The following is a 24486-nucleotide window of genomic DNA, read 5'->3' as shown; positions in this document are numbered from 1 at the left end:
AATAGGGTTAGGGTTAGAATAATGAGAGAGCTCTCACACTTCTAAACACAGACATGCTTAATAGTGAGACACCACTTGCAATTCTTGCCAGTGCTTACTCAAGAGTCCCTATAGCTTCACTCTAGAGTTTACACGTTCCTTCTCTTGTTCCTCATTTTTTTCAGCTTCAGTCTCAACTCACACAGCAAAGGAGACACACGAGAAAGGTTGCACAGAGGTTGTGGCTTTAGAAAACAGTAAAGACAGGAGAAGTGACGTCTTCTTTACATGAAACAAATGATTTTCTCTAAACAAGTGGTGTGAGAGACAGTACAAGAGAATATTGCCTCAGGGAAATGGATGACCTCCATTCTAGTTTTTAACAGGCCAAGCAGGGAAAAGCAGTTTCATTTAGGGGCACTGAGGCTGTCAGGCAGTAAAGCAAGGAGACAGTGAGGCTGTTAAGCAGGGAGGTACGGAGGCAGTGCAGCAAGAAGGCAGTTGAAGCAGGGAGGCAGGGAGGCAGGGAAGCTGAGTGGTAGTGGAAGAGGGATAAAACTCTGGGATATGCCAAGGGAGAATAGGGTTGGGGTGTCCCATGAAAATAGTTAACCCACTAGGGTTAGAGTTAGAGTCAAGGTACTCACTAGGGTTAGGGTTACAGTTAATGTACCCAGTAGGGTTAGGGGTGAAGTTAATATACCCCTTAGAATTAGAGTTCATGTACTCACTAGGGTTAGAATTAATGTACCCACTAGGTTAGGGTTAGAGTTAATGTACCCACTAGGGTTAGAGTTAATGTACCTACTAGGTTAGGGTTAGAGTTAATATACCCACTAGGCAGATTTTATGCTGCTGTTAAACAGAGGAGTCCAAGAGCAAAGCAACAGAATTATTGCACTGTGTACATAATGTCAGTACGACATCTAATTTTAAGAATGCATCTAATTTGTCTTTCACAAAACTGATTTGCCATGTTCGGCAAATCAGCTCTTAAGACAGGAGGTTTTAATGTCAAACTTATTTTTTCACATCATTATTATTAATAGTAGTAGTAGCAGCAGTAGTAGTAGTAGTAGTAACAAACAGTACTTTTACTACTCGTAACAATGAAAAAAATAATAGCAGTTTGAAATTAAAGCTACCTAAGGAAAGATAAACAGTTACAAATATGTAGAAGCTCTTTGCGTGGTTTTGTTTTGCCTGAACACGAATCTTAACTCTTCTCAGAGGGATAAAATGGTTGCAGGGAGAAGAAAAAAAAGGAAAATAATGGGAAATAAAAGTGCAGAAAAGGCCCAAGGGAGCATGCTGAGTTTCTGTCACCACGATGCACTGCTCAGCTAACCTAATGTTAACATGCTAACTCCTGTCTATTCATAGTGCTTTCGCTAACATGCTAACTCTATTCATAGAGTGCTTTTGCCAACAAGCTAACCCCTGTTATTGAAAAGAACTATGGAGGGATGCTTTTATTTAAACTTATCTAACATCAGCCTCTGGTGAGACTGAAGAGTCCTCAGCCTGTAAAGAGAGGAGAAGGTTTCAAGTGTTCAGTGATTGAAATCATCAGACATATCTGTTAGGCCAGGAAACTACTCTTAAGATACTTTAACAGGAAGAGAGTATTTTCATTCTATACTGAATCATTCCTTGATTTTTCCTCTCTTTATGCTCACCTGTCATAACCCCATCCTTCCACTACACAACACAATAATTCTCTTGTAATCCTAACTGGCTTTCACTGTAACTCTAAGCCTAACCCTTTCACTAACTCGTTACTAAGTCATGTAACTTTATTTTCAACCCCCCCCCCCACACACACGAGAGAGAGAGAGAGAGAGAGAGAGAGAGAGAGAGAGAGATTTTCCAAATCTTATCTTTGTTGTCACTTATTTTGAAATTACCACTGCTTTTTTTGAATTGCTTCTGTAATATGGTACTCACTACAGTCATGACAAATAAAGCTACTCCAAGTCCTGATAGAGAGAGAGAGAGAGAGAGTGAGAGCGAGCGAGAGAAGAAGAAATGAGAAACAGGAAGAAAGAGTGACAAAGAAAGCAAAGCGTAGGGGGAGCGAGACCAGGAGTGTCATTTCATTATGCAAATAGCAAGAAGGAGGGCGGGAGATAGAAAGAGGTCACAGGTCACATTGGTGACACCGATCACACTGTTGACAATAGCTACACTAGACACAATAGCTACACTCGACACATTTGTTATACTAGGTCAGGGAAAAACGCAGCTTCTCAAGAGCATGTGCGTGCATGCATGCGCAGATACAAACACGCACACACACACACACACACACACACACACACACACACACACACACACAGCACTCTTACCTCTTCAGCAGTGGTTAAACAAAAAGCTCATGCTTTGTTCTGCTTCACATCCTGAAAAATGAGAGAAAAGGCATTGATTTAGTACTGAACGAATCAAAGCAAGACAGATTAAACAGAGCTACTTCACTGGAACTCGCACCAGAAACACGAATACATCTCAGTTCACATCTGTGCTCAGTGTCGTTGCACAAGTCATGCTTGTGACAATTTCAGACAGGAATTCACAAGCACTGGTCACCCAAAAGTGCCATTTATTAAGCCCACTGGTTTTATTTGGTGGGTGAATGGACAACACTACCACTGTATTTACAGAAATACCAAGACCAGTGGGCTAGTAGCTGAGGCAAAAGTGTTGCTTGTTTATGGAGAAAATTAACAAGAATGATTTAGGATGGGGGGGGGGGGGGGTCTCTAGGTGCAGCAGCTCTAACCGCTAACGTTTGTGTGCTTGAGAGCCACTATGCAGCTGTTTTCAAGCACAAAGCACTGTCAGGAAGCACAGGGGAGAAACAGAAGCGAGAACATGTAAATGAATGACAGGAAGGAGAAAGAAAGAGAGCGTGAGCATGAAAGAAAACAAGAATGAGAGAATGAAGAGGAAAGAAAAAAGAAATGTAAGAGAAAAATGAAAGAATACTGTTAAAAAGAGAATGCACAGAAATTGTAGTGAGAGATAAGTCAGACAGACAAAGATTGTAATCTCTCTGTCTCTCTCACTGTAATGTCTGTTTGTCTGTGAGAGACAAACAGACATTACAGTGACAGAGACTGATTACTCTGAGAGTCATTTCACTGAGAGAGAAAGACAGAGAGATTTCAGTGAGATACAGAGATTGCAGTGGGAGAGACAGAGAGAAAGGATAAAGAAAGTGTATCTTTGTAACTTGATGATTAAATAACAAGGCTTGGAAATAATATCAGTGTAAATCACTAGATCTTCTGAAAGTATAGTGCTATTTACAGTGGGCCTATGTAAGAATGACCTAGTATTATTTATTGCATGTAATAATTTTATGAATACTCAATTTTATGAATAATACATTCAAATTCACTGAAATGTACTCCTATATTATTAAAACAATAAATGAAATAGAAAAAAGATCAGTGCTCCTGACCTCTTGGTGTAAAGGGAGGGTAGAAAATCCACAGTAATGAAACTGTAACGGTGAGTGGTGTGGAGGCGGACACACGGGTGGAGAAGAGCGAGATTTATTAGGGGTAAATCCAGATTCAGAGTCGTTAGGGTAGTTCAGGGTCACAGAGACCACACAGAGATTCTGAGAATGCACGACAACAAAGAAACAAACACACGAAGGCAAACGGGGGAAGCAGCCTCTAACAGAGGCTAAGAAACGTGGAGGCTGGGATAACCATACAGACGGGGAGTCACGGAGTACAAACTTACGGGTACGGGCTTTCAAACACATCCATACAGACATTCAGTGAACAGCAAGGACAAAGGGAACAAGACGGTGTTTAAATACAGGAATTTAATCAAGATTTGAAACGAGGAACAGGTGTGGAAAACCAAACGAGGGGCGGAGAAAATGAAAATACAGGATAGAACCAAAACACACAAGACAGGGACACCATGGACCATAGAAGCTGGGAGGGACCAACCGTGACAAACTGAAGCTTGTTATTTTAATTCTCTTGTTCTGTTTTTATAAACTAAGTACTAGTGATTACAAAATCCAGGACTGGAATTTGGATTCAAGATTGTTGATGGATTTAAAGCAAACTACTGCATCTCACCTTTACTTCATATATTTTAATTTCTAACTTATTGTCATTCCACTATATACTTTTTATACCTCAAAACAGCTGTCATTATTGTACGTGTTAATAATAATAATAATAATAATAGCATGTTATTTATAAATACATTTGAAGATACTCAAGGTCCCTGTAAATACAATAAAATAGCAAAAATGACAATATGAAAAAGAAAAAAATATTTAACAAACAAAAACATGATTTGAATAAGAATAGAGTTAAATTGATTAACACAGCATTAAAATAGTACCAATTAAAATTAATAGATAAAGAGTCTCTTAATCACACACCTGTCACAGAGCTGCAATAATTACTCAATTCAGAATGTAAGATGAAAGAGGCAAGTTTACAGCTGCTTTTTAAAAGCAGGGAGAGACGTACAAGCATGTCAATGACTGTCCTTCACAGTTTAGGACCTGCTACGCTAACAGCCCCATCTCCTGTGGCGTGGAGCCTAGAGTAAGGGACAGAGTGAACGAGTACGGGAAGACCGGAGTATTCACAAATAAGTACGAGTGAAGGATGGTAGAATGGTATGAAAGTGCCAGACCATGTAAAACATTAAAGACATTAAAGAAACATTAAAGAAGAAGGAGTTTATATTGAACTGAACGGGAAACCAGTGTAGGTATTGGAGTGTGGGAGTTATATGTTCCCATGGTCTGGTGTCAGCATTGCAATGGACCAGCCTAGCAGTAATTAATGCAGTCTCAGCCATCCCAGACTGTCAGCCAGGTGATCAACTAAGGCAGGAAATGGCAGCGTGTTTGAAGGCTCAGTGTTCATGTAAATTTGCGTATAGTGCACAAAAGAGTGGAACTGTGCTTTCTGATAACATTGCCTGCATGTAGATAATAAAGAGTAGCGGGCCAAGGACTGAACCCTGTGGAACACCATGTGAAATATTTGACAGATCTGACTTAAACCTGATTATAGATACAAACTGCTGTCTATCAGTGAGATATGATTTAAACCACACAAGTGCTTTCAGTGATGCTAAATTATCAAGTCTAGAAAGGTGTTATGAAATACTTGGTTGAAAGTGGCAGAAAGGTCCAGAAGAACAAGTTCATTCAACATTCCAGAGTGAGCTGCTACCATTAGATCATTTATGACGCTGACCAAGTTTCAGCACTGTGGATAATTCCAAACCCAGACTGGCGTTGTTCAAATACATTATTAGAGAACTTTTAACAGTCATACTTAATTGTCTTCCAGCTCTCATTCTTGTTTTGGCTCTAACTCTTCAAAAATGAGAGAATCATACGACCATTTCCCCAGTCTGTTAGGCTGGAAAAGGTTTCAGAAAGAAGCCATAAGAGGTTCACAGGCATCACAAATACAACATGATAGAAATCTGACTGCACCTAAAGCATTACAAAAAATAGCACCGTAACAAACAGCATCCATTATCCACAGAAAAGTATCATAAATGCTGCTGGTCTTAAATTTTTTAAAGCAGCCCCCTTTTTCAGGTTCTTAACATTGAAAGACTGCATTAAAAGCTCAGCATTGTTAAGATTTGTATTAAAATCCTAACAAAAATGTGCTAAAAACTGATCAACCCAAACACTGCAATAATATGTGAATACAATGCACTTTTAGGACAGATAGACTCAACAGTTAATACAGATGAAATACATTTATAAATCACTGCAAAATGTCCTCACAGCAGATATGATCAATATCTAATCCCAAACAAAAAAATAAGTCCAAAGTATGACCCCCATGTGACCTGTTGCTTCAAATGAAAAGATTCAGTTATATTAAGAAATTTTGTGACATCATTAATATGGAGATTAAAATCACCAAGTAATATCACTTTGATAATTTTAATATTAATAATGTACTGAATGGAGGTAAATGGAGGTAAAAAACCCCCCAAAACAAACCACAATAAAAAGGGTTTAGTTGATGAACCTGTCAAGTGTAGGTGAAAAGTAGTAAAAATAAATAAATAAATAGTGTATACTCACTAACTGCCAAGAAAACCGGTTTTGCCAAACCACAGTGAGACCTCCACAGTCCAGAGTTCAAATAAATGAACAATGTGTAAGACGCAGTTGGTCAGGTGGATAAATTCCATATTTCATTGCCATGGTTCAGTCAGAAACAAGTAATCCAGGTTTTCCCTGTCATTTAGTACGTGGGCTTCTCTGATGCAGAGCAAGCACTTATCAAATACATTTTGATCAAATAAGGCATTATACCAATATCAGTACACCAACATCAGAGCATTGCACGTGATCAGTCAGAACACACACACACACACACATCACAGCAATCCCTACTGTACAAGAATCAAGAGTGAATCAAGAGGGCAGTTGTAGACCCTCCAAGCCATAGTGGTTGCCAGGAAACACCAACCACAGATAAGATGGTCTGATGGGGTTGGGCACAGGCCAGACAGTAAGACTCTCCCACCAGGGTCAAGAAATGTGACTTGTGTAGCATGTTGTCTGTTGCACTGTTGTTTTGTGTTGCACCACGGTCCTGGAGGAACACTGTCTCGTTTTTTGAAATGACAATAAAACCTCTTTGAACTTTGAAATGTGACTCTCATGGGCACAGAGATACAATTCTGGAGCAAGGAATCATTTCCAGAGATTGCAGGATTTAAATTCAACTTTTAATTGTATGACAGTGTTTGAGTGTACGGTAGTATGTAAGCACTTCAAGAAAGAGAGAAGGAGGAGAGACGGAGGGAAGCAGCACGAGTTACACAAGCAAGATGAGTTCACACAGGTCATACTTATGAAACCATTCTGGTTTGACTGACACAAATGGAGACATACAAGCAGTTTGGGGTTCCTGTCTGATCCTGTTGGCGTTGTCTATATTTTGAGTGACTGCGTGGGTGATTGGGTTGAGCCTGTTTGCTGGTAAGATTCTGCATGTGTTTGGTTTTTTGTTTTTTTTGTTTGTTTGTTTGTTTGTTTGTTTGTGTGTGTGCGTGTGTGTGTGTGTGTGTGTGTGCGCGCACTTGTGTGCTTGTAGTCAAGTGGCACGCACTTGCTCCCACCGTTTGGTCAGTCAATACTGACTGACACTTCACAGACAGTGAGTCAGAATCCTACACTCAATTTACTAAACACACAATACGTCTTCAGAGGACACTACTTAACACCACTACTGTTTGAGAGGGAATTACTTAACACACAGTGCTGCTTTAGAGGACATTACTTAACACACACTGCTGTCACTGCTATTTAAAAGAGGGTTAGCTAAATACACACCGCTGTTTCAGATTATGTTAGCTAATTCAGGAACTCTTGTCTGATGAAGTTGCAGGTGAAACACAAGGCAAGCATAACACTCATAACCTGTGATATTACTGCACTGATAACATCTCTGATAGCACAGAGATAACTCTGACCCAAGTCAGCATCAGTCCTTCACATGGAAACACAGGTTGTGGATCTCCAGATATGAAATTATTAAAACAGATTAAAAATTAAAATTACTAATCCTTCTGCAGGACAGTGATCCTAAGCAGAAGGCAAAAGTAACACAGGAGTGACTGAACAACAAAAACATGAAGGTTCTAAATTCCAGGTTCCAGATCTCAATCCAGTCAAAATCCCGTGGCACTGTTTGAAAATCGCAGCACACAAGCGTCGCAAAACCACCCTGAAAATCTGCCAGGAACAGGCGAAAATACTTTCAAACAGTGTGCAAGGTAAAACTTTCAAAGAGTGTCATTACTGCAGCAAAAGTACTAGTGTGAAGGAGTATAATATTTATGCAAGCCGCATTATACATTTTTGATTACAAATAATTACGAATTTGAGAATTTAGTTTAAAAGCAAATTTGCATTCACAATTAAAATATTAGAACAACCTGTCACAGGCAAAGAACATACAGGAAAAAGGAGAAAGAAAACACAAGTATCCAACTGAAGTATACAATGAAATGAGCGAAAATGAAACCAAAGTGCACTAATTAGAACAAAATAAATCAATGTAACATAAATGACTGACAATGGGCACAAAAATAGAAATGGCTTAAATAAGGCATAACACACAGGTGTGGTATAGACAATGAAGTAAGAAGCACACCACCTGTGTGGGGCATGGCAATAAACCAAAACAGACAATGTAGTAACAATGAACTAACAATGTAAACAAACAGGCTCATGGCTGCCACCCCTTGATGGAGGCTGATGGTGTGAAGACACCATCACTTCATAATCCATGCATGAGTAATTTGTAATCTCAATTAATCTAACAATTGAAGGGATTGAATACTTTTACACAGAATATATGTAAATTCCCCACTGTCCCTCTTCCGGGCAGTCTTTTCACTCTTTTCACTTGTAGGTATTTGCCTGTAGCTGCTTTCCTTGTGGCCTCTTCATGATTCCCATTTTTGTCTGGGATTCCAAGGTCCTTGTAGCTGCCCTCAACATCTGTCATGTTACCTTCCCGGCAGTGCGATGCTATGAGTTCTAGCTTCCTTACATCTCCTTGCAAGCATCCTACCATTCTTATCAAGTCCAAATGATATTCCGATGTCACTGCTGTATATCCTGCTGATATGGACTAGTGAGTTGATGTATCGATCACTTCTGGCCTGCGGCATGATGTCATCCATGCAGAAGAGGTGGCTGATGGTTGCTCCATTCCATAGCCGGTATCCTTAGCCACACTTAGTGATAACAGGGCATCTCCTTGGTAAATCCTTGATGGTGACTCGTGCTGTTGGTCTGAGGTTCGCCTCCAGGGTCGTCTTCCACAGCTCCACTGAGTGCTCGATGGAGGCTCTTAGAGTCCGTTGATGTTATACAGCCTCAAGCATTCCAGGATCCATGTGTGGGGCACTGAATCATAGGTTTTCTTGTAGTCAATTCAGGCAGTGCAGAAGTTGGCTGGTCTGGTCTTACTGTCTCGAGTGATTGATTATCCACCAGTAGCTGGTGCTTGGCTCCTCTGGTGTTCTTGCCAATGCCTTTCTGGGCCCTGCTCATGTATTGAGTCATGTGCTTACTCATCTTAGCCACAGCGATGCCTGACAGGATCTTCCATGTTGTACAGAGGCAGGTTATCAGCCAGTAGTTGGATGGAACTGCCCGTTTCTGGAGTCCATCAGGATCAGGACTGTCTGACCTTCAGTTCTGGGTGGGTTCCATCTGTTAGCAGCTGGTTCATTTGTGCTACCAGGTGTTCATGGCGTTCAGTCAGCTTCTTCATCCAGTAGGTGTGGCCCATGTCAGGGCCTGGATCTGTACAGCTCTTCATACTTGACACCCTTTTTTTGGATGTATGCTACCGTGATGATTACAGGATCCTGTTCAGGAAGGTTGTTGTGGTCAGCTCTCAAGTTCAATAACCACTGGACATTGTTGTTGTGATGGTTCCTTCTTCCATATGCTTTTCCAGTATTGCTCACTCTCCGGCTTTGGTGGGTCTATTCTCATTCTGTTACCCTGTCACTGAGAGTACACTTTGGACGGCTCATAGGAGAACATCCTTAATTCTCCATGCTTCTATTTCTCATGTGTATCTCTATCAGCTCTTGCTACCTGCCTGAAATCTTTGCTCATCAGTTTCCAAGACGTCAGGTATGGACAGCTTGTTGTACTTGTCAGGTACCTTCATCACGCCTTTATGCATTTCTGATAGCTGGCTGACTTCTCTCTGTGTGGCCTTTATCTGGGCCTCCAACCTCATTCTCCATGGAGAATAATGCTCCTTGTCAATGTTCATCTTGTAGCCAACCATTTCAAGTACCACTATCTGTTTGGTCTCAGTGATGGTCATCTGTAGTTCTGCATTCACATCTTCCAGCAGCCTTTCAGGTATTTCATTTGGTTCTGGTAGTCTACTATGACTGGTGCCCAGTTTAGCCATGATAGTCAATCTCAGGTCAGCACCTCTGCTACTGATCTTGGTGCATGGCTTCACTGGGTCTTAGTTCCCAGTTTCAAGGTGTGGGGATGATAATGATATCTCCCCTCTGACCTGTCATTCTGGCTCTCCCTTTCCATCACCTTGTTGATCTCTAGTCCTCAGCCAAGGCATTCATGGAATGTAATTGGCTTTATGCCAGGGAGCTGTGTAGGCATGGACCAGTAGATTCACAGTAGAGATTGTTCACAATGCTTCCAGCACATCTTCAGGTACTTCACTTGGTCTTGGTAGTCTGCTTGGACTGGTGACCAATCTCAGGAAAGTAGCTCTGGTGCCTTGGTGACATGTTGTCCTGGTTCCCCCTTGCCATAGCATTTGTGTTGTACATCATCAATCTCAAGTTGTAACAGCAGTTGCTGCTTGCAGATGTTGGAACACTGATATACTATTTGCTTCAGTCTTAATCTAGATGTTGGGTTTCGAAGCATCTCATATCCTTTCGCACTGGGATTGCTTCAGTTGTAGCATTCCAACAGTCCTCCACTCTTGTCCATGAACATCTTATATTTGTTCCAGTAGCCCACTTTTCATCAGACTGTCCTGGTCCCTCAGCATCTGACACAGACCTTGTTGATCCGGGTGCTGTCTGAGCCAGTGTTACTCTCTTGTTTAAAACTCTCAAATTGTTAAGGTAGACAGTGTTAAGGACCTCACCTAAGGGACCACATTAGAGACACCCTGGTCAGGATTCAAACCCCCAACCTCCTGTACTGAAGTCAGTACTCAACCCACTGAGTTTACTTATATATATATATATATATATATATATATATATATATATATATATATATATATATATATATACACACACACACACACACACACACACACACACACACACACACACACACACACACACACACACACACACACCCCTGAGGATGTGACTGATCCCATGTATCTGGCAGTGCTGAAATTTTCTCCTACACACAAAAGCAAAGAAATCCTTCATAGACAGCTTATGCAGGGAGTGACCTGCCTCCCCAAAAAATCAGTAGCATGGCACATGATCTCTATAGCAGACATAACCACAAGCACCTACTGCAGCACTGCAATTCAGCGTTTCATTAACTGAATTAAGATGCAAATCAGATGAAATGAACTAAATGAAATACAGACAAGTGTAAAAGAGGAGAAGAGACATCAATCTAAGCACACCGCCATGCAGAGTGCCTCCCTCTGACCCATGTGAACCTCCACATGACTCCACCACTCCATCAATCCACCTCTCCACTACTCCACCACTCCATCAGTCCACCTCTCCTCCATTCCACCACTCGACCTCTCCATCACTCTAAATGAGAAGATGGATTAATGATTTGTTTCGGTGTCCACACCAAGACAGGTTTTCTGCAATTGCCTCCCTGAAAGGAACATCCCTTCCTATTCATATTTACCCTTCCCTCCATCTCTCTCTCACTCTACCCTACCTGTGTCTCCTGCTCTCCCTCTCTCGTTCTCACTCTCTCATGCTCCCTCTCTCCGTGTCTCCCATCCTTTTTTTCTCCATCTCCCTCATCCTTTCTGCTCGTCCACATCATCCTCTGCCTGTACCACTGTCTTAAAACATCTACAGCAGGTACAGATGCAAATGACTGCCATCACATTCACTCCAGAGCGGTACTTTGCTGACTGGTGTGGTTGTTCTGGTCTCCACATCAGAGGGAACATAGAATTCCATGAACCATCGCCTACAGCAGCTTGGATTCTGATGTATTATTGTGCCAGTTCTCATATTACTGCCATGCACAACCCCTCACAGACAAAACGCAGGATGTTTTTTTTTTAAACTGCTCTTCTGCCTGGCCGTTGCCGTGCCAACCAGTGCATTAGATGAGGAAAAGCCAACCTTGTGACGGAGCGGAGAAAAAGTTCTCCAGTCCTCCACAGCAGGGGGTATGTCCAACTCTCACCCAGAAGCCTGAACAGCAAGCGCCGTCCTTCGCTACAGGGACAGAGAAACAGATAAGGGGTGGGAGACAGGCAGAGAGACAGAGATAAAGAAGGAGAGAATAATAATAAGCACTTCTGTTTAACACCAAATGTTCATTATTAATATCTTACAGCTGAACAGCCAATGGCATTAATCATTAATCTTAATGACAACACAGGAAGTGAAATCAACATGTTAGTGCTGTTGCAATCATCTGCTTCCATGTTTCTCAATGTTTTTATTAATATGTTTGCAATAATGCAGCATACAAATATGGTTAAAATATTTCCTGAATCTGTAGAATCTGCCCCTTCAATTTTGTTGATAGTAAGAGTTAAGAGCCTATGAGAGGTTAGAGATATAGGTTAACATACATGTCATTAACATACAAGTCATGTGATTTGTGTGTTTGTGTGTCACTCAGGTCTTCTCCATCTAATAACCATGTGTGATTGGTGAATGTGTATCAATTTGCCTGAAACTAACCAATAAACAATCATGAAGTCACTAAGGATAAACATTTCCTTCCTAGTTCAATCAACATGTAACTAGTTAAAATGCAAAAGGTTTACAGCTGTTGAAGTTGCAACGCCTGAGGGTGTTGATTCCTTTGATGAAAAGCAATACAAAGTAAATCAATTGCTAAATGTTATTTTTTAAAAATAATAGTGGACTTAGATATGTAGTCACTTTTAAATTTGTTGTAATACAATAGTCATGTCATAATTGTAATACAATAGTCATGACTTTGATAAAATTGACTGTCCATTAGTACGTTTGTTAATTTTGTTGTGTGAAATTAAGACAGTATAATATAGACGAATACTGTCCTGTACTGCTGACACTTCGAATCATATTTTGATTATAGTTGTTGTAATGTTCATTTCTCACCTGCACACATGAAGCTTGATATTTTGATATTCTATGAGTCTTGATATCTAATATAAAGTCACATTATTAGTCACATTTCCTCTCACTCCCTCTAAGATTACTAATCTCTAAAGTGAATTTAAGAAAATACACAAGAACAGAAAAAATGCCAAGAGGTTTCAGAGATAGAAAAACAGAGATAAACACAGGGAGTTAAAACATGGAGGGTTAAACAGGGGTTAACGATGGAGGGTTAAACACAGGGGGTTAATGATAGGACACAGGAGGGCAATTGTTCAGATTTATTAATAAAGTTGTTCATTTGATGTGATTACACACACAAACACATAGATCTGTGCAAACACATAGATCTGTCAATCTGGTTACATGGGGAAGAATTTACAAACTGCACCTAAGAATACAGAGAATCATTTTTTTAATACATTATTTTGTATATTTCAGTACAACAAAACACATCTATGTTAACATTTAATCAAGAAAAATAATGGTTTTTGTACTAGAATGGCTATTGTACTACAACGGTTATTGCACTAGCATGGTCTTTGCTTTCTCACATGAAGTGCCTCTGCTTACATTTGGCTCAGCAAGTGACCTCAGACCCAAGAGTCTCCCCCCATGAAGGTCTCTCAATGATCCATTCCACACACCCTTACCACTGAACCATGGGCCATGTTAGTGCACAGAGCGGGGAAGATGGCAACTCACCTTCTTTGCACTGGAAGCCATATAAGCACACATAGAAACAAAAAGAAACGGATCCCTAGTACTTCAGAAAGCCCATTTAAGCCTAACCCTAATCTTGCGCTAGTACTTCAGAAAGCCCATTTAAGCCTAACCCTAATCTTGCGCTAGTACTTCAGAAAGCTCATTTAAGCCTAACCCTAATCTTGCGCTAGTACTTCAGAAAGATCATTTAAGCCTAACCCTAATCTTGCGCTAGTACTTCAGAAAGCTCATTTAAGCCTAACCCTAATCTTGCGCTAGTACTTCAGAAAGCTCATTTAAGCCTAACCCTAATCTTGCGCTAGTACTTCAGAAAGCTCATTTAATCCTAACCCTAATCTTGCGCTAGTACTTCAGAAAGCTCATTTAATCCTAACCCTAATCCTGCCCTAGTACTTCAGAAAGCTCATTTAATCCTAACCCTAATCTTGCCCTAGTACTTCAGAAAGCTCATTTAAGCCTAATCCTAACCCTGCCCTAGTACTTCAGAAAACTCATTTAATCCTAACCCTAATCTTGCCCTAGTACTTCAGAAAACTCATTTAATCCTAACCCTAATCCTGCCCTAGTACTTCAGAAAGCTCATTTAATCCTAACCCTAACCCTGCCCTAGTACTAAAGAAAGATCATTTAAGGCTAACCCTAACCCTGCCCTAGTACTAAAGAAAGATAATTTAAGGCTAACCCTAACCCTGCCCTAGTACTTCAGAAAGCTCATTTAAAAAGGTTTCAATGCTACATCTTCATGTAGTCAGAGTAGTATAATCAAACATCAACCTGGAAAATGGCAAACCTCTCCCCATGATATTTATTACATGTGACATGATCAAAGTGAGCAAAAAAATGTATCTCAATTTTTGATGCAAGTATCCTAGTTACACAGACATGATAAATGTTAAGAAAATACAAAAAAAAAAACCCTGCAAATGATCTCCAGATTGTGATTCATGTAATTTATGTGTATGATGTGCATCACCAGTGTTCTAGTTTTGGTAATATATGAAGGTGACTTGAGCATGGCTTGCGACAAAAAGAAAACTTTTACCATTAAACTGAGTAAAAACCCAGAACAGTCCACTTCGTTTCTTCTCTAAGCAAAGACTGTTCTTACAGCTGCAAATGCTGCCAATGTGTTTGAAATAAACACTTACCAAGATAAAAAAATCAGCCTGGCTTTATTGCGTTTCCACAGTTGCTCTAATAATCTTCTGAGAAAAACCTGGTGAAAAACCTACTTGTTGACACACTGTCAATGTGGGCACTTATAAAATACAAGCCAATGTAAAAAGATATCAACAAACAGAACATGCAGGATTGTAACGTGCATGTTGTTGGATGTTGGCAGCATTTGGGTTTGAATCCCAGCTGTGTCATGTGCAGGCTGGATGTGTATGTATTGAGTGAAGGAGATAGAGTGGTTCAGTCCTGATGGGATTCCTGTTATTATTACAGAAGTTTGAGAGGACATTAATATACATCGTCATGAGCTCCACCCCATGAATAAAAGTGTATCTGTGTCGCACAGTGATTCCTCATATCAACACAATAACTAAATTGAGGTGATCTTCCCACATTTTACATTTACCTGCCACTTACAATTCTGACTAAACACAACCTGAGCAACTGAGAGTTAAGGGCCTTGCTCAGGGGCCCAACAACAACAACCTGGCTGTGGTGGGATTTGAAACAGCAACCTTTGGATTACTAGCCAAGTACCTTAACCAGTGAGCTACCACTGCCCTGCTTGTGCGCACACACACACGCACACATGCAAAAGCATGCACACACACGCAAAACACATGTAGGCACATATATGCACGCACACAAATACAAGCATTCATGCACATGTACATACTCAAATACACTTATGTGCACGCACACACACACACATTCATATGTTCACAAGCACACACACATACACACACAGGGATGGATGCTCTTGGTGACTTCAGCAAAATCCAGAAGTTAAAGAAAAACAAGAGTGAAGACCACAGGCATATACAAAGTAGTCAGACACCAGCCAGAAAAGGACAGAAAGACAAACAAAGAGAAGAAGAGAAGGAGTATGCGAAATGGACTTTCAAGTATGGAGATAAATGTCCAAAAGCAAATGAAGACCACTCAGGAAAAAAGGCTCAGAGAAAAAAAAACAGTCCACCACCAGTCTTGTGGGTGGAGCAAAATGATGGGGCAGAAGCAGGGTTCTGAATGTGCTTGTGGGTTACAGGCCAGGGAAGATCTACTGCTCTACTCATCGGTCTTCCAGATTTCTCCTTTTTAACATATGAAGGATTTGGCCCTTTCTCTCACAGGAAGCTACCCAGGTGCTTGTGCAGTCTCTTGTGAGCTCAAAGCTAGACTATTGCAACTCACTACTTGCTGGTATTCCTCTAAGAGCCATCAAACCTATACAACTTGTCCAGAATGTAGCAGCATGAATGGTCCTCAACCTTCCGAAGTTCACACACGTCACTCCACTGCTGCGCTCCCTTCATTGGCTTCCAGTAGCTGCACACATCAGATTTAAAATCTTGATGCTTGCCTACAAAGCGAAAAATGGACCAGCCCCTACATACATGAGGTCAGTGGTCAAAGCCCAATCCATAACTCGAGTACTTCGAATCTCAAGTACAGCTCAGCTTGAAATACCATGCTTCAAGTCACATGGAGGACAAGTGTCGAGACTATTTTCTGTCCTGGCCCCCAGATGGTGGAATCAACTTCCACTTGCTGTCTGGACAGCAGAGTTCCTTGCAGTCTTCAAACGCAGACTGAAGACCCATCTATTCATGGAATATTTAAATGACAACTGACCGTGCTCCTATATTGACTAACTAATTTAGTACTTATTGTAAGGTATTGTTTATTACACTGATGTTGTCTAACAAACTAGTACTTATTGTTTATTACACTTATTGTTTAAGATAGACCTTATGTATTTTGTACTTCTAGGCATCAGCAGTGATCCCTGTATTTCTACAGTATTCTAGATCATTGGTACATTTTACTCTAACCTCTTGCACTGAATATGATGTATTATATGAGTAAATGACAAAGCAATTTTCTAAGTCACTCTGGATAAGAGCGTCTGCCGTAAATATAAATGGAAATGTAAATCTGTCATGATCCATAATGCATTCTAATGTCCAATAATGGCACAGTTTGGTCTGGAGATTTAGTTCCTCTGTTGTTGTAAAGCAACAACATCATATCCAAAAATTTGGAGTGCATTTTAAACACACGCACACGCCAACGCAAGCACACGTGCACACGTACACACATCCACCCATACAAACACACAAAAAAGCGCAAACACAAACAAACACACACACACACACAAACACAGTTCCTTTAATCATGCTCCACTGATGTGTGCACCATAACAGGACTGCAACAGGAAGTGGGTTCTCCTATGTGACTTCCTGTTGTTTAGTCGTAAGGAGAAGCAGAGCTCCAGATCCACTCCTCCTCCCTCGTCAGATGTAGGGCTTTCATCCTCAGAATCTGAAATCTGAAGATGCCCGTAGCCTGGGCAGAACTTTGGACAAGTTGCTCATGTTTCAAATCTGACCTAGTCTTGCAGATTTCTCCTTTGTAACATACAAAGAATTTGGCCCTTTCTTTTGCTGTCCAGGTGCTTGTGTACTCACTTGTAATCTCAAAGCTAGACTACTGTTTTGGAGCATGTAGTACGCAGTGTCGTTAATTTGAGTACACTCAAAAATCCAAGGTGAATACTTAGAACTGGTCAGTTTTGAGTATGGTTTGAATGGACACTATTGTCCTATAATGCAATGAAATGCATGTTACTTTAGGTTAACAAGCAGCTCTGCTGTAGTAGTGTTTAACCCTTTAGTAGTGTTTAAGATAGGTAGCCGATTCGCCAGCCAGCTAGCTAGCTAATGACAGCTCAGTTTAACTCATCCATATTTGTAAATGAGGTAGAATATAAGGCTGTAGCATTACTGTTTTAGGTTTAATAGAAATTATAACTTAATATATAAACTCAACGAGAAATCGATGACATTGTTCACTAATAAAGACTCAGATCTTACAGTAGCCAGTGCTGTTTAACTGACATGCAGCTTATTTTGCTAGCATTATCTAGCTTCCCTGCTAAAGTGTGAGCTCGGCTTAGCCTGAAGAATAATTTTATGTTTAGGTGTGATACTACAAAAGGAATACAGTAAAAGAAAATTAAAAATGACAAATTATGTAAAGCCTTCTCAGGGACTGATGAAGACACCCGCCTGCTAATAACCTGCCACAAAGGGAGGAAAGTGATGGAAGAGAGAGAAAGAGAGAGGGAAAGAGACTCCGTCTGCTTTAGACATATTTGTTAAGTGAGATTAAAATAAAATGTAATAATATAATTTGTTTAGTTTTTTGGTTTAATTACATGTGTGATTAATTTTAATAATGATGGTAATATTAATAGTGGTACTAAATGTCCCGGCATCAAAATCAGGTAGGCTAAATAGAAATGTCAGGAAATCTGATTCCTGGCCATATGCCAATGTCCATGGATCAATGATTCTATTGGTAATTTGGTTGGCTCACTGTTGAGCCCAACTGCCTTTTATTCCGGTTTTCATGTTTTCCTTAAATGCAGCTGTGTTGTAAATATTTTGCTGCTCAGTCCCATGGAGGAGGCGTATTGCGTTAAGATATTAACGTGTGTATACTCTCCATGTGAAATATCAGTTTACTGTGGAAAGCTTGTGAAGGCTGAGGTTTAATTCACAGAAAAACAACTGTCTAAAAAGAAAAACTGGAACCTAGTAAATAAAATAGCACTCTTCTATGGGACCATCTTTGTGGCAGTTAAGCATTATGGAAAAAGTATCATTCATTTCCCATTTTTTGATCAAAGACATCTTGTAGCTTAGGAGAGTCCTGCTAAAGCCCTGCTGATCACTGAGGGTCCTGCTACAGCCCTGCTGATCACTGAGGGTCCTGCTACAGCCCTGCTGATCACTGAGGGTCCTGCTACAGCCCTGCTGATCACTGAGGGTCCTGCTACAGCCCTGCTGATCAACTCCACCAGCAGCCTGCTGCAGTGCTGCAAACAGTCACAGAAAGTAAAACTTTAAATTTGGTTGATTTTGCCTTTAAATATATTATGATTAAAGCACTTAGTTCTTCTTGTTAGCCAGAAACATGTCAGTGATAAGGCAATCAAGCTCGACCCTTACGGTATGTTGATGCTGCCATGGACAAGTCTGCCATGAGACAATCAATGCAATTCAGTCAAAACAAAGGTAAGGTGAACAGAGGACAGGTGAACAGAGAGCAGGTAAACAGGGCAGGTAAAGAGAGGAGATACTGAACAGACACTACACCCTGATAAATACTTCCTAAAAATACACCCTGCTATAATACTCCTTAATAAATACACCCAGATAAAAATCTCTCTAAAGAAAAACACGCCGGTTAAAAAAAAAAAAGAAAAAAGTCACTAATACAAACCATATATAATGAAGAAAAAGTCAGGCTCATTTATTTTTTTCCTGCTAAGCCATTATTTATTGAATCACCAATTCATCCACTGGAACACTTAGTATAGTAATTAGCACATTATTGTAGTTGGCTCCATGACCCTGGCATTGTAGTTGGCTACATAACTTTGGCATTTAACAGAAGTGATAAATTAGAAGTCCATAAAGAATGTTCCAGAACCTTCCTACAACATTTCAGTCTACTGGTGTCTATTGGAGAACTTCAGAGCTATAAAACATGGGGATGATTGGAAAAAGGAGGCAGATGTCTCTGAGAGTTGCTTGCATTGGGTTTGTGTGATTTTTTAAATAAAAAGCCATAATAACTAATAATCATACAAACATAAGAGGGTGAAGCAGGAACTGTGTTTTTGTAGAATCTGGATGCACTCAGCCTGAAATCACAAGCCTAAAAGAGGTAACAGTATAAAAACAACCTCTGAGAAACTGTGTGTATGCTTGTGTGTGCACATGCATGAGTGGCATGTGTGCACGCAACCAGGAAGAATTGTATTGGAAAGTGGAGTAATGGAGGCCTAGCAACTCCTCAGAGTTGAGCTGAGCTGAGCTGTCCTGCTCCCTAAAGTACACAAGAGAACAGAATGAGAGAGCGGAACAGTACGCATTGAGAACAACATTATACAGTGAAAGAAGAGAACAGAATACAGTGTGTATATAAAAATATTTTTATCTCACTCCTTCTCCCAGATGCCCTGGAGTCCGAAGGAGGCCGATGAAGGACTGCCTTAGTCAGACAGATTCATAGATAGATGCAGCGAAATGCAGCCAGCATCTACCAGAACTGCAAACAGTAGCATAGTGCCATTACAGAAGAGTGCAAACAGTATCATTGTCCAATCACAGAACAGAGTGCAGGAATAAGAGTGTAATAAACATGAGGAATATAAATATATGTCAATGGGGAGAATATAAGAGAAATATATAAGGAGTATAGAATGTGTGGGGGAGGACAAAATTTGCAATCATATTACAAATATTACGGCCACTCCTGGTTTGTAATAAACTTAGCTCAGGATGTCACATGACAGGGTTTGCTGCACGTTTAAATAAGCGAGCACACCAGTCAGTTGTAGTAGAGGGCAAAGGACGCAAGTTGACTGATGTTCAAAAGGACATATAGATTATAGAATGCAAGTAAAGCTCTTTATTTGCTTGATCATATATTTGTACAAAAACAAGCGTTCCTTTCTTTTGTAACCTAACACAAAATATGCATATTACTCATGTAACGGTGTTCCTGAATAGAATGATAAGACCATCCTCTCTTAAATTCCATGGTTGCTATTGAGCCATAAAGCGATACTTTCTTTGAGTGACACTCGTTCACCCCTATGGGTACCAAGGTGTTATGGGGGAAGGAGAAACTAGGCTATCAAATTACTTCACAATTGTTTTCCAGGTGCAATCGGCATGATTCACAGCTGTTTCAAATAATGGAGGTCACTTAGATGAAAATGTAGACACTTGCCTTATATGGTTACCCACTATGTGAGTGAGAGCCATGCGTACAGCAACACAATGCTTGTGTGTTGTAATCAGATAAAGTGTAGCGCATGTGTGCGACACGGTTTGGCGAAACTAATGCAGTTATGGATGTTTTTAGTGAATAATTTGATCGCCAATACTTTTGGACATCATGGAAAGGAAGAGGCTGACTTTAGCTGAAGTTTATGTGGAGTTAGTTGGATGCAGTTATGAGCTGGAAGCTGAGAGATGGTTTATTGGCTTCTAGCATGGACTAAGATGTTTGTATCGCAAATCACTGGATGTTTCCATTCACTGCTGGAAAAATTCATATTTCTGCTATAAATCATAAATGAAAATGATTGTGCATTAAAGAAAGCATAGTTTCTTTTTACACTATTAGAGCACTTACAGTATTACAGTATTTTCACCATCATACCCTTTTAGCATAATAGCAATGAAACTAATAGTAAGTTGTCGAACTTTGTGATGTTTTAGCAAAAAAAATCTTGCTCACTCAATGGATAGCAACTGATGACTCTGTGTGTATTTATAGAGGTTCTTTGGCACTTTGGAGGTGTCTAGGGCACCTAGTGGAAAATATTGTGTAGCTCTTGAGTAGTTTCATGTATATGCCCTAAATTGTTCACTTTATTTGACAAGACGCTTGTTAATCAGGAAATGTAGCATGACTCAAAATGAATCTCCAGCATCCAAATACACATAAAATAAATGGTTTTTTTTTTTTTTTTTTGTTTTTTGCTTTTTTGTCTTTTACATTTTCTTCTGTATTAGATGAGCTCAAATGGAACCTAAATGATGGAAATGAGCCTGGATTTGAATGAATCTCTCCGCCCACTTCAATCCTGAATGGTCATTCTGCTATATGTACAATTTCAGATAACTCACAGAACGCTCGCCTCCTGCGTGTCATGTGGTTTGGCCAGCCACGTGTAGTGGGAGGATCTGTTTGTGGCCACACCTGCACCTTGTTTGTCTATATGTATTTAAACCCATGTCGAAATGTGTAGAGTGTTGGTCATTGTGGATGTAACGTCGTAAATGTCTTGATGTAATGTTCCCTTTGTTGATGTTAATCGTATTTGTGTTTACTGCCCGTGTTTAATGTTAACCATTTCATGTTCATATTCATCGTGTGTAATTCTTGTGAGGGCCATTATTGTCTTATGCTTATATGTCAATAAATGTACGTCCCAGTCGCTGGAGTCTGTACTTCCTGCCCCTCGCCCTATGACACTCGGGCCACCACGCGTTACAATAACTAGTGTTAAAGTGAACAAGTACAAATCGTTCTAATATGATCTTAAAATTGTAGTTGCACTTAAGGGTTGAAAATGAAGTTAAAATTGGTTCCTTTAGGTCCCTTAGTTAAGGTCCTCAACACCATCTACCTCATTAATAATGAGAGATGAGAATAAGAGAATCACACTGGCTCAGACAGCACCTGGGTCAACGAGGTCTGCATCAGATGCTGAGGGACCAGGACAGTCTGATAAAAAGTGGGCTACTGGAACAAATACAAGACCCTCATGGACAAGAGTGGAGGACAAAGGACTGTTGGAATGCTACTACACAAACAGCCCCAATGTGAGGGGGTATATGCAGAGGATGTGGGAACTGTGCATAAAGCCTTGAAAACTGCCAAGTAAAGATTAACAGCTCTGGCTGCCCACCTGAAGAGATAAACATGTGAAGCAGAAGCCAAGAGAATAAACAGTATGTTCTCCCATGAGCCGTGTACAGGGGCAGATCAACAGCATAAGAGCAGATCCACCAAAGCCAGACACTGAACAATACTGGAAAGGCACATGGGATTTTATATGGTTAGAAAACCTGAGAACTGACCACAGCAATCTCCCTGAACAGGATCCAGTAACCGTCACACTAGCAGCCCAAGAAAAGGCCTCAAGCAAGAAAAGGTGTCGGGCACCATTGTGGCTAAGATGAGTAAGCACGTTGCTCAACAGGAGTGGAGCCCAGAAGGGCATTGGCAAGAACACCAGAGGAGCCAAATACCAGCTATTGGTGGATAAAACAGTCACTCGAGACTGTAAGACCAGACAGACCAACCTGAGCACCACCTGGATTGACTGAAGTATGATTCAATGCCCCACACATGGATCCTGGAATGCTTGAGACTGTATAACGTCCCTTGGAACCCCTTGTACCTTGGAATCCTACACGCAAATGGGAATCATGAAGAGGCCACAAGGAAAACAGCTACAGCCAAATACCTACAAAAAGTGAGAAAAGTCCTGAGTAGTCAGCTGAATGGGAAAAACAAGAAAACCTGCACCCTGCCAGTCATCAGGTTCCCCGATAGCATAATAAGATGGTCTAAAGAGGAGAAAGAAGCCACTGACATCAAGACAAGGAAACTTCTCACAATGCACAGAGGGCTTCACCCCAAATCCAGCACTCTGTGACTGTACACCAAGCAGAAGGAAGGGGGCCAAGGACTAGTTAGCGTCAGAGCCACTATCCAGGATGAAACAGCCAAGATCCAGGATGACAGCCCCAAGTGCTTAGTGAGTACCTCAGACAGCAAAAACCCGAGGAGGATGGAAGCGAGGAGGAACAGGAACCATCATAAGAGGAAAAACCTCTGCATGTTAAGTACCACCAGCAGATAGTGAAAGTGGCTGATATGGAGAAATCTTACTGATGGCTGGAAAAGTTTGGAGTGAAAGACAGCACAGAGGCACTAATCATGGCAGCACAGGAACAAGCACTAAACATGAGATCAGTAGAGACTGGGATCTACCACACCGGGCAGGACCACAGATGCAGTCTGTGCAGATGCCCCTGAAACAATCCAGCACATAACAGTGGGGATGCAAGATGCTAGCAGGCAGAGCGTACATGGAACGCCATAACCAAGTGGCTGGTATAGTGTACAGAAACATCTGTGCCGAGTACGGGCTGGAACTGAGATACAACACCAAAGGTGGTGGAGAATGACCAGTCCTGTGGGACTTCCAGATACAGACAGACGGTAATGGCTAACCAACCGGACATAGTAGTGATGGACAAACAGCAGAAGAGGACTTCAGCAAAAGAGGCACCTCAAGAGGAAGAGACATGAGATGAATGGGCAACATGAGAGAACAACCTGCAGTAACACATCTACATTGTTAATTACCCACACACATGTACAGACACCATCTCCAGAATGGAAAGCTCAGGGAAACCTGTAACCTCCTCTAACATATCAAAGAACACATCTGTTTCATGTGAGTATTTTTCTACTGGGTAAGATTTTCCATGCCCATCCCCCACGAACACAGGATTGTCAGGAACTGTGGTCAAACAGTTATCGGTGCATCCACATTTATTAGCAAGCAGCAAATCATTCGAATATATAACATTACTTAGCTATTAAGGGACTTCAGGAAACACTGACTGAAAATGTTACCATTGGAATTAGCAGCAAAGCAGGATGCTGGGAACACCTTGTGTAGAGTAACTGACCTCAGCTTGCATCATCCAGCTAACCACAGGACTCTGCCCAGATCCTCCATCCTCCAAAATACAGGACACTTCAGACAAACCTCCCCATTTCTCCTCAGTAGAGTTAGCAGTGCAAAATCACCATAACTTCTCAAAAACCTTTTCCATCATGAACCTAAACCTCTGTTAATGGTATTTATCCACCAGACTAATATTAATGGTTGAATCATCATCTTGCTAGGCACCCTATGGCAGGAGCTGCAGAATGTGTTGCCCTCATCTCATTAGCTGTTCTCCTAGAGTAACAGAGCACCAGGCCGTATGGAGAGAAACAGAGAGCCAGTCAAATGCTACTCTCTCTCACACACACACACACACACACACACACACACACACACACACAAATGCATGCAGACATACACGCACATGCACATGTAAACACATCAATAACTGGGATTTATCATTTGAATCA

The 24486-nt window shown here is 40.8% G+C and overlaps 1 protein-coding gene across 10 annotated transcripts in view; it reads right to left on the bottom strand.

The window, feature by feature from the left end:
* The window catches only part of LOC113586422 (nuclear receptor coactivator 3), a 72458-nt gene that overhangs the window by 29434 nt on the left and 18538 nt on the right, over positions 1-24486 (bottom strand). For 2 of the 10 annotated variants that reach the window (XM_081709547.1, XM_081709548.1), the window contains exons 2-5: positions 19755-19860; positions 12838-19638; positions 11863-11958; positions 2328-2378 (exon numbers count right to left, since the gene is read on the bottom strand). The gene's annotated coding sequence lies outside the window, so the exon portion shown is untranslated. Of the gene's footprint in view, positions 1-98; positions 1504-2327; positions 2379-11862; positions 11959-12837; positions 19639-19754; positions 19861-24486 lie in introns of those variants that run through there. The other 8 variants (XM_081709550.1, XM_081709552.1, XM_081709549.1 and 5 more) reach the window with 5 other exon arrangements.

Source organism: Electrophorus electricus, unplaced genomic scaffold (assembly GCF_041902795.1).
Source record: "Electrophorus electricus isolate QZ-2024a unplaced genomic scaffold, ASM4190279v1 Scaffold56, whole genome shotgun sequence".
Lineage (NCBI taxonomy): Eukaryota > Metazoa > Chordata > Actinopteri > Gymnotiformes > Gymnotidae > Electrophorus > Electrophorus electricus.
This window is presented reverse-complemented; position numbering and strand designations above follow the sequence as displayed.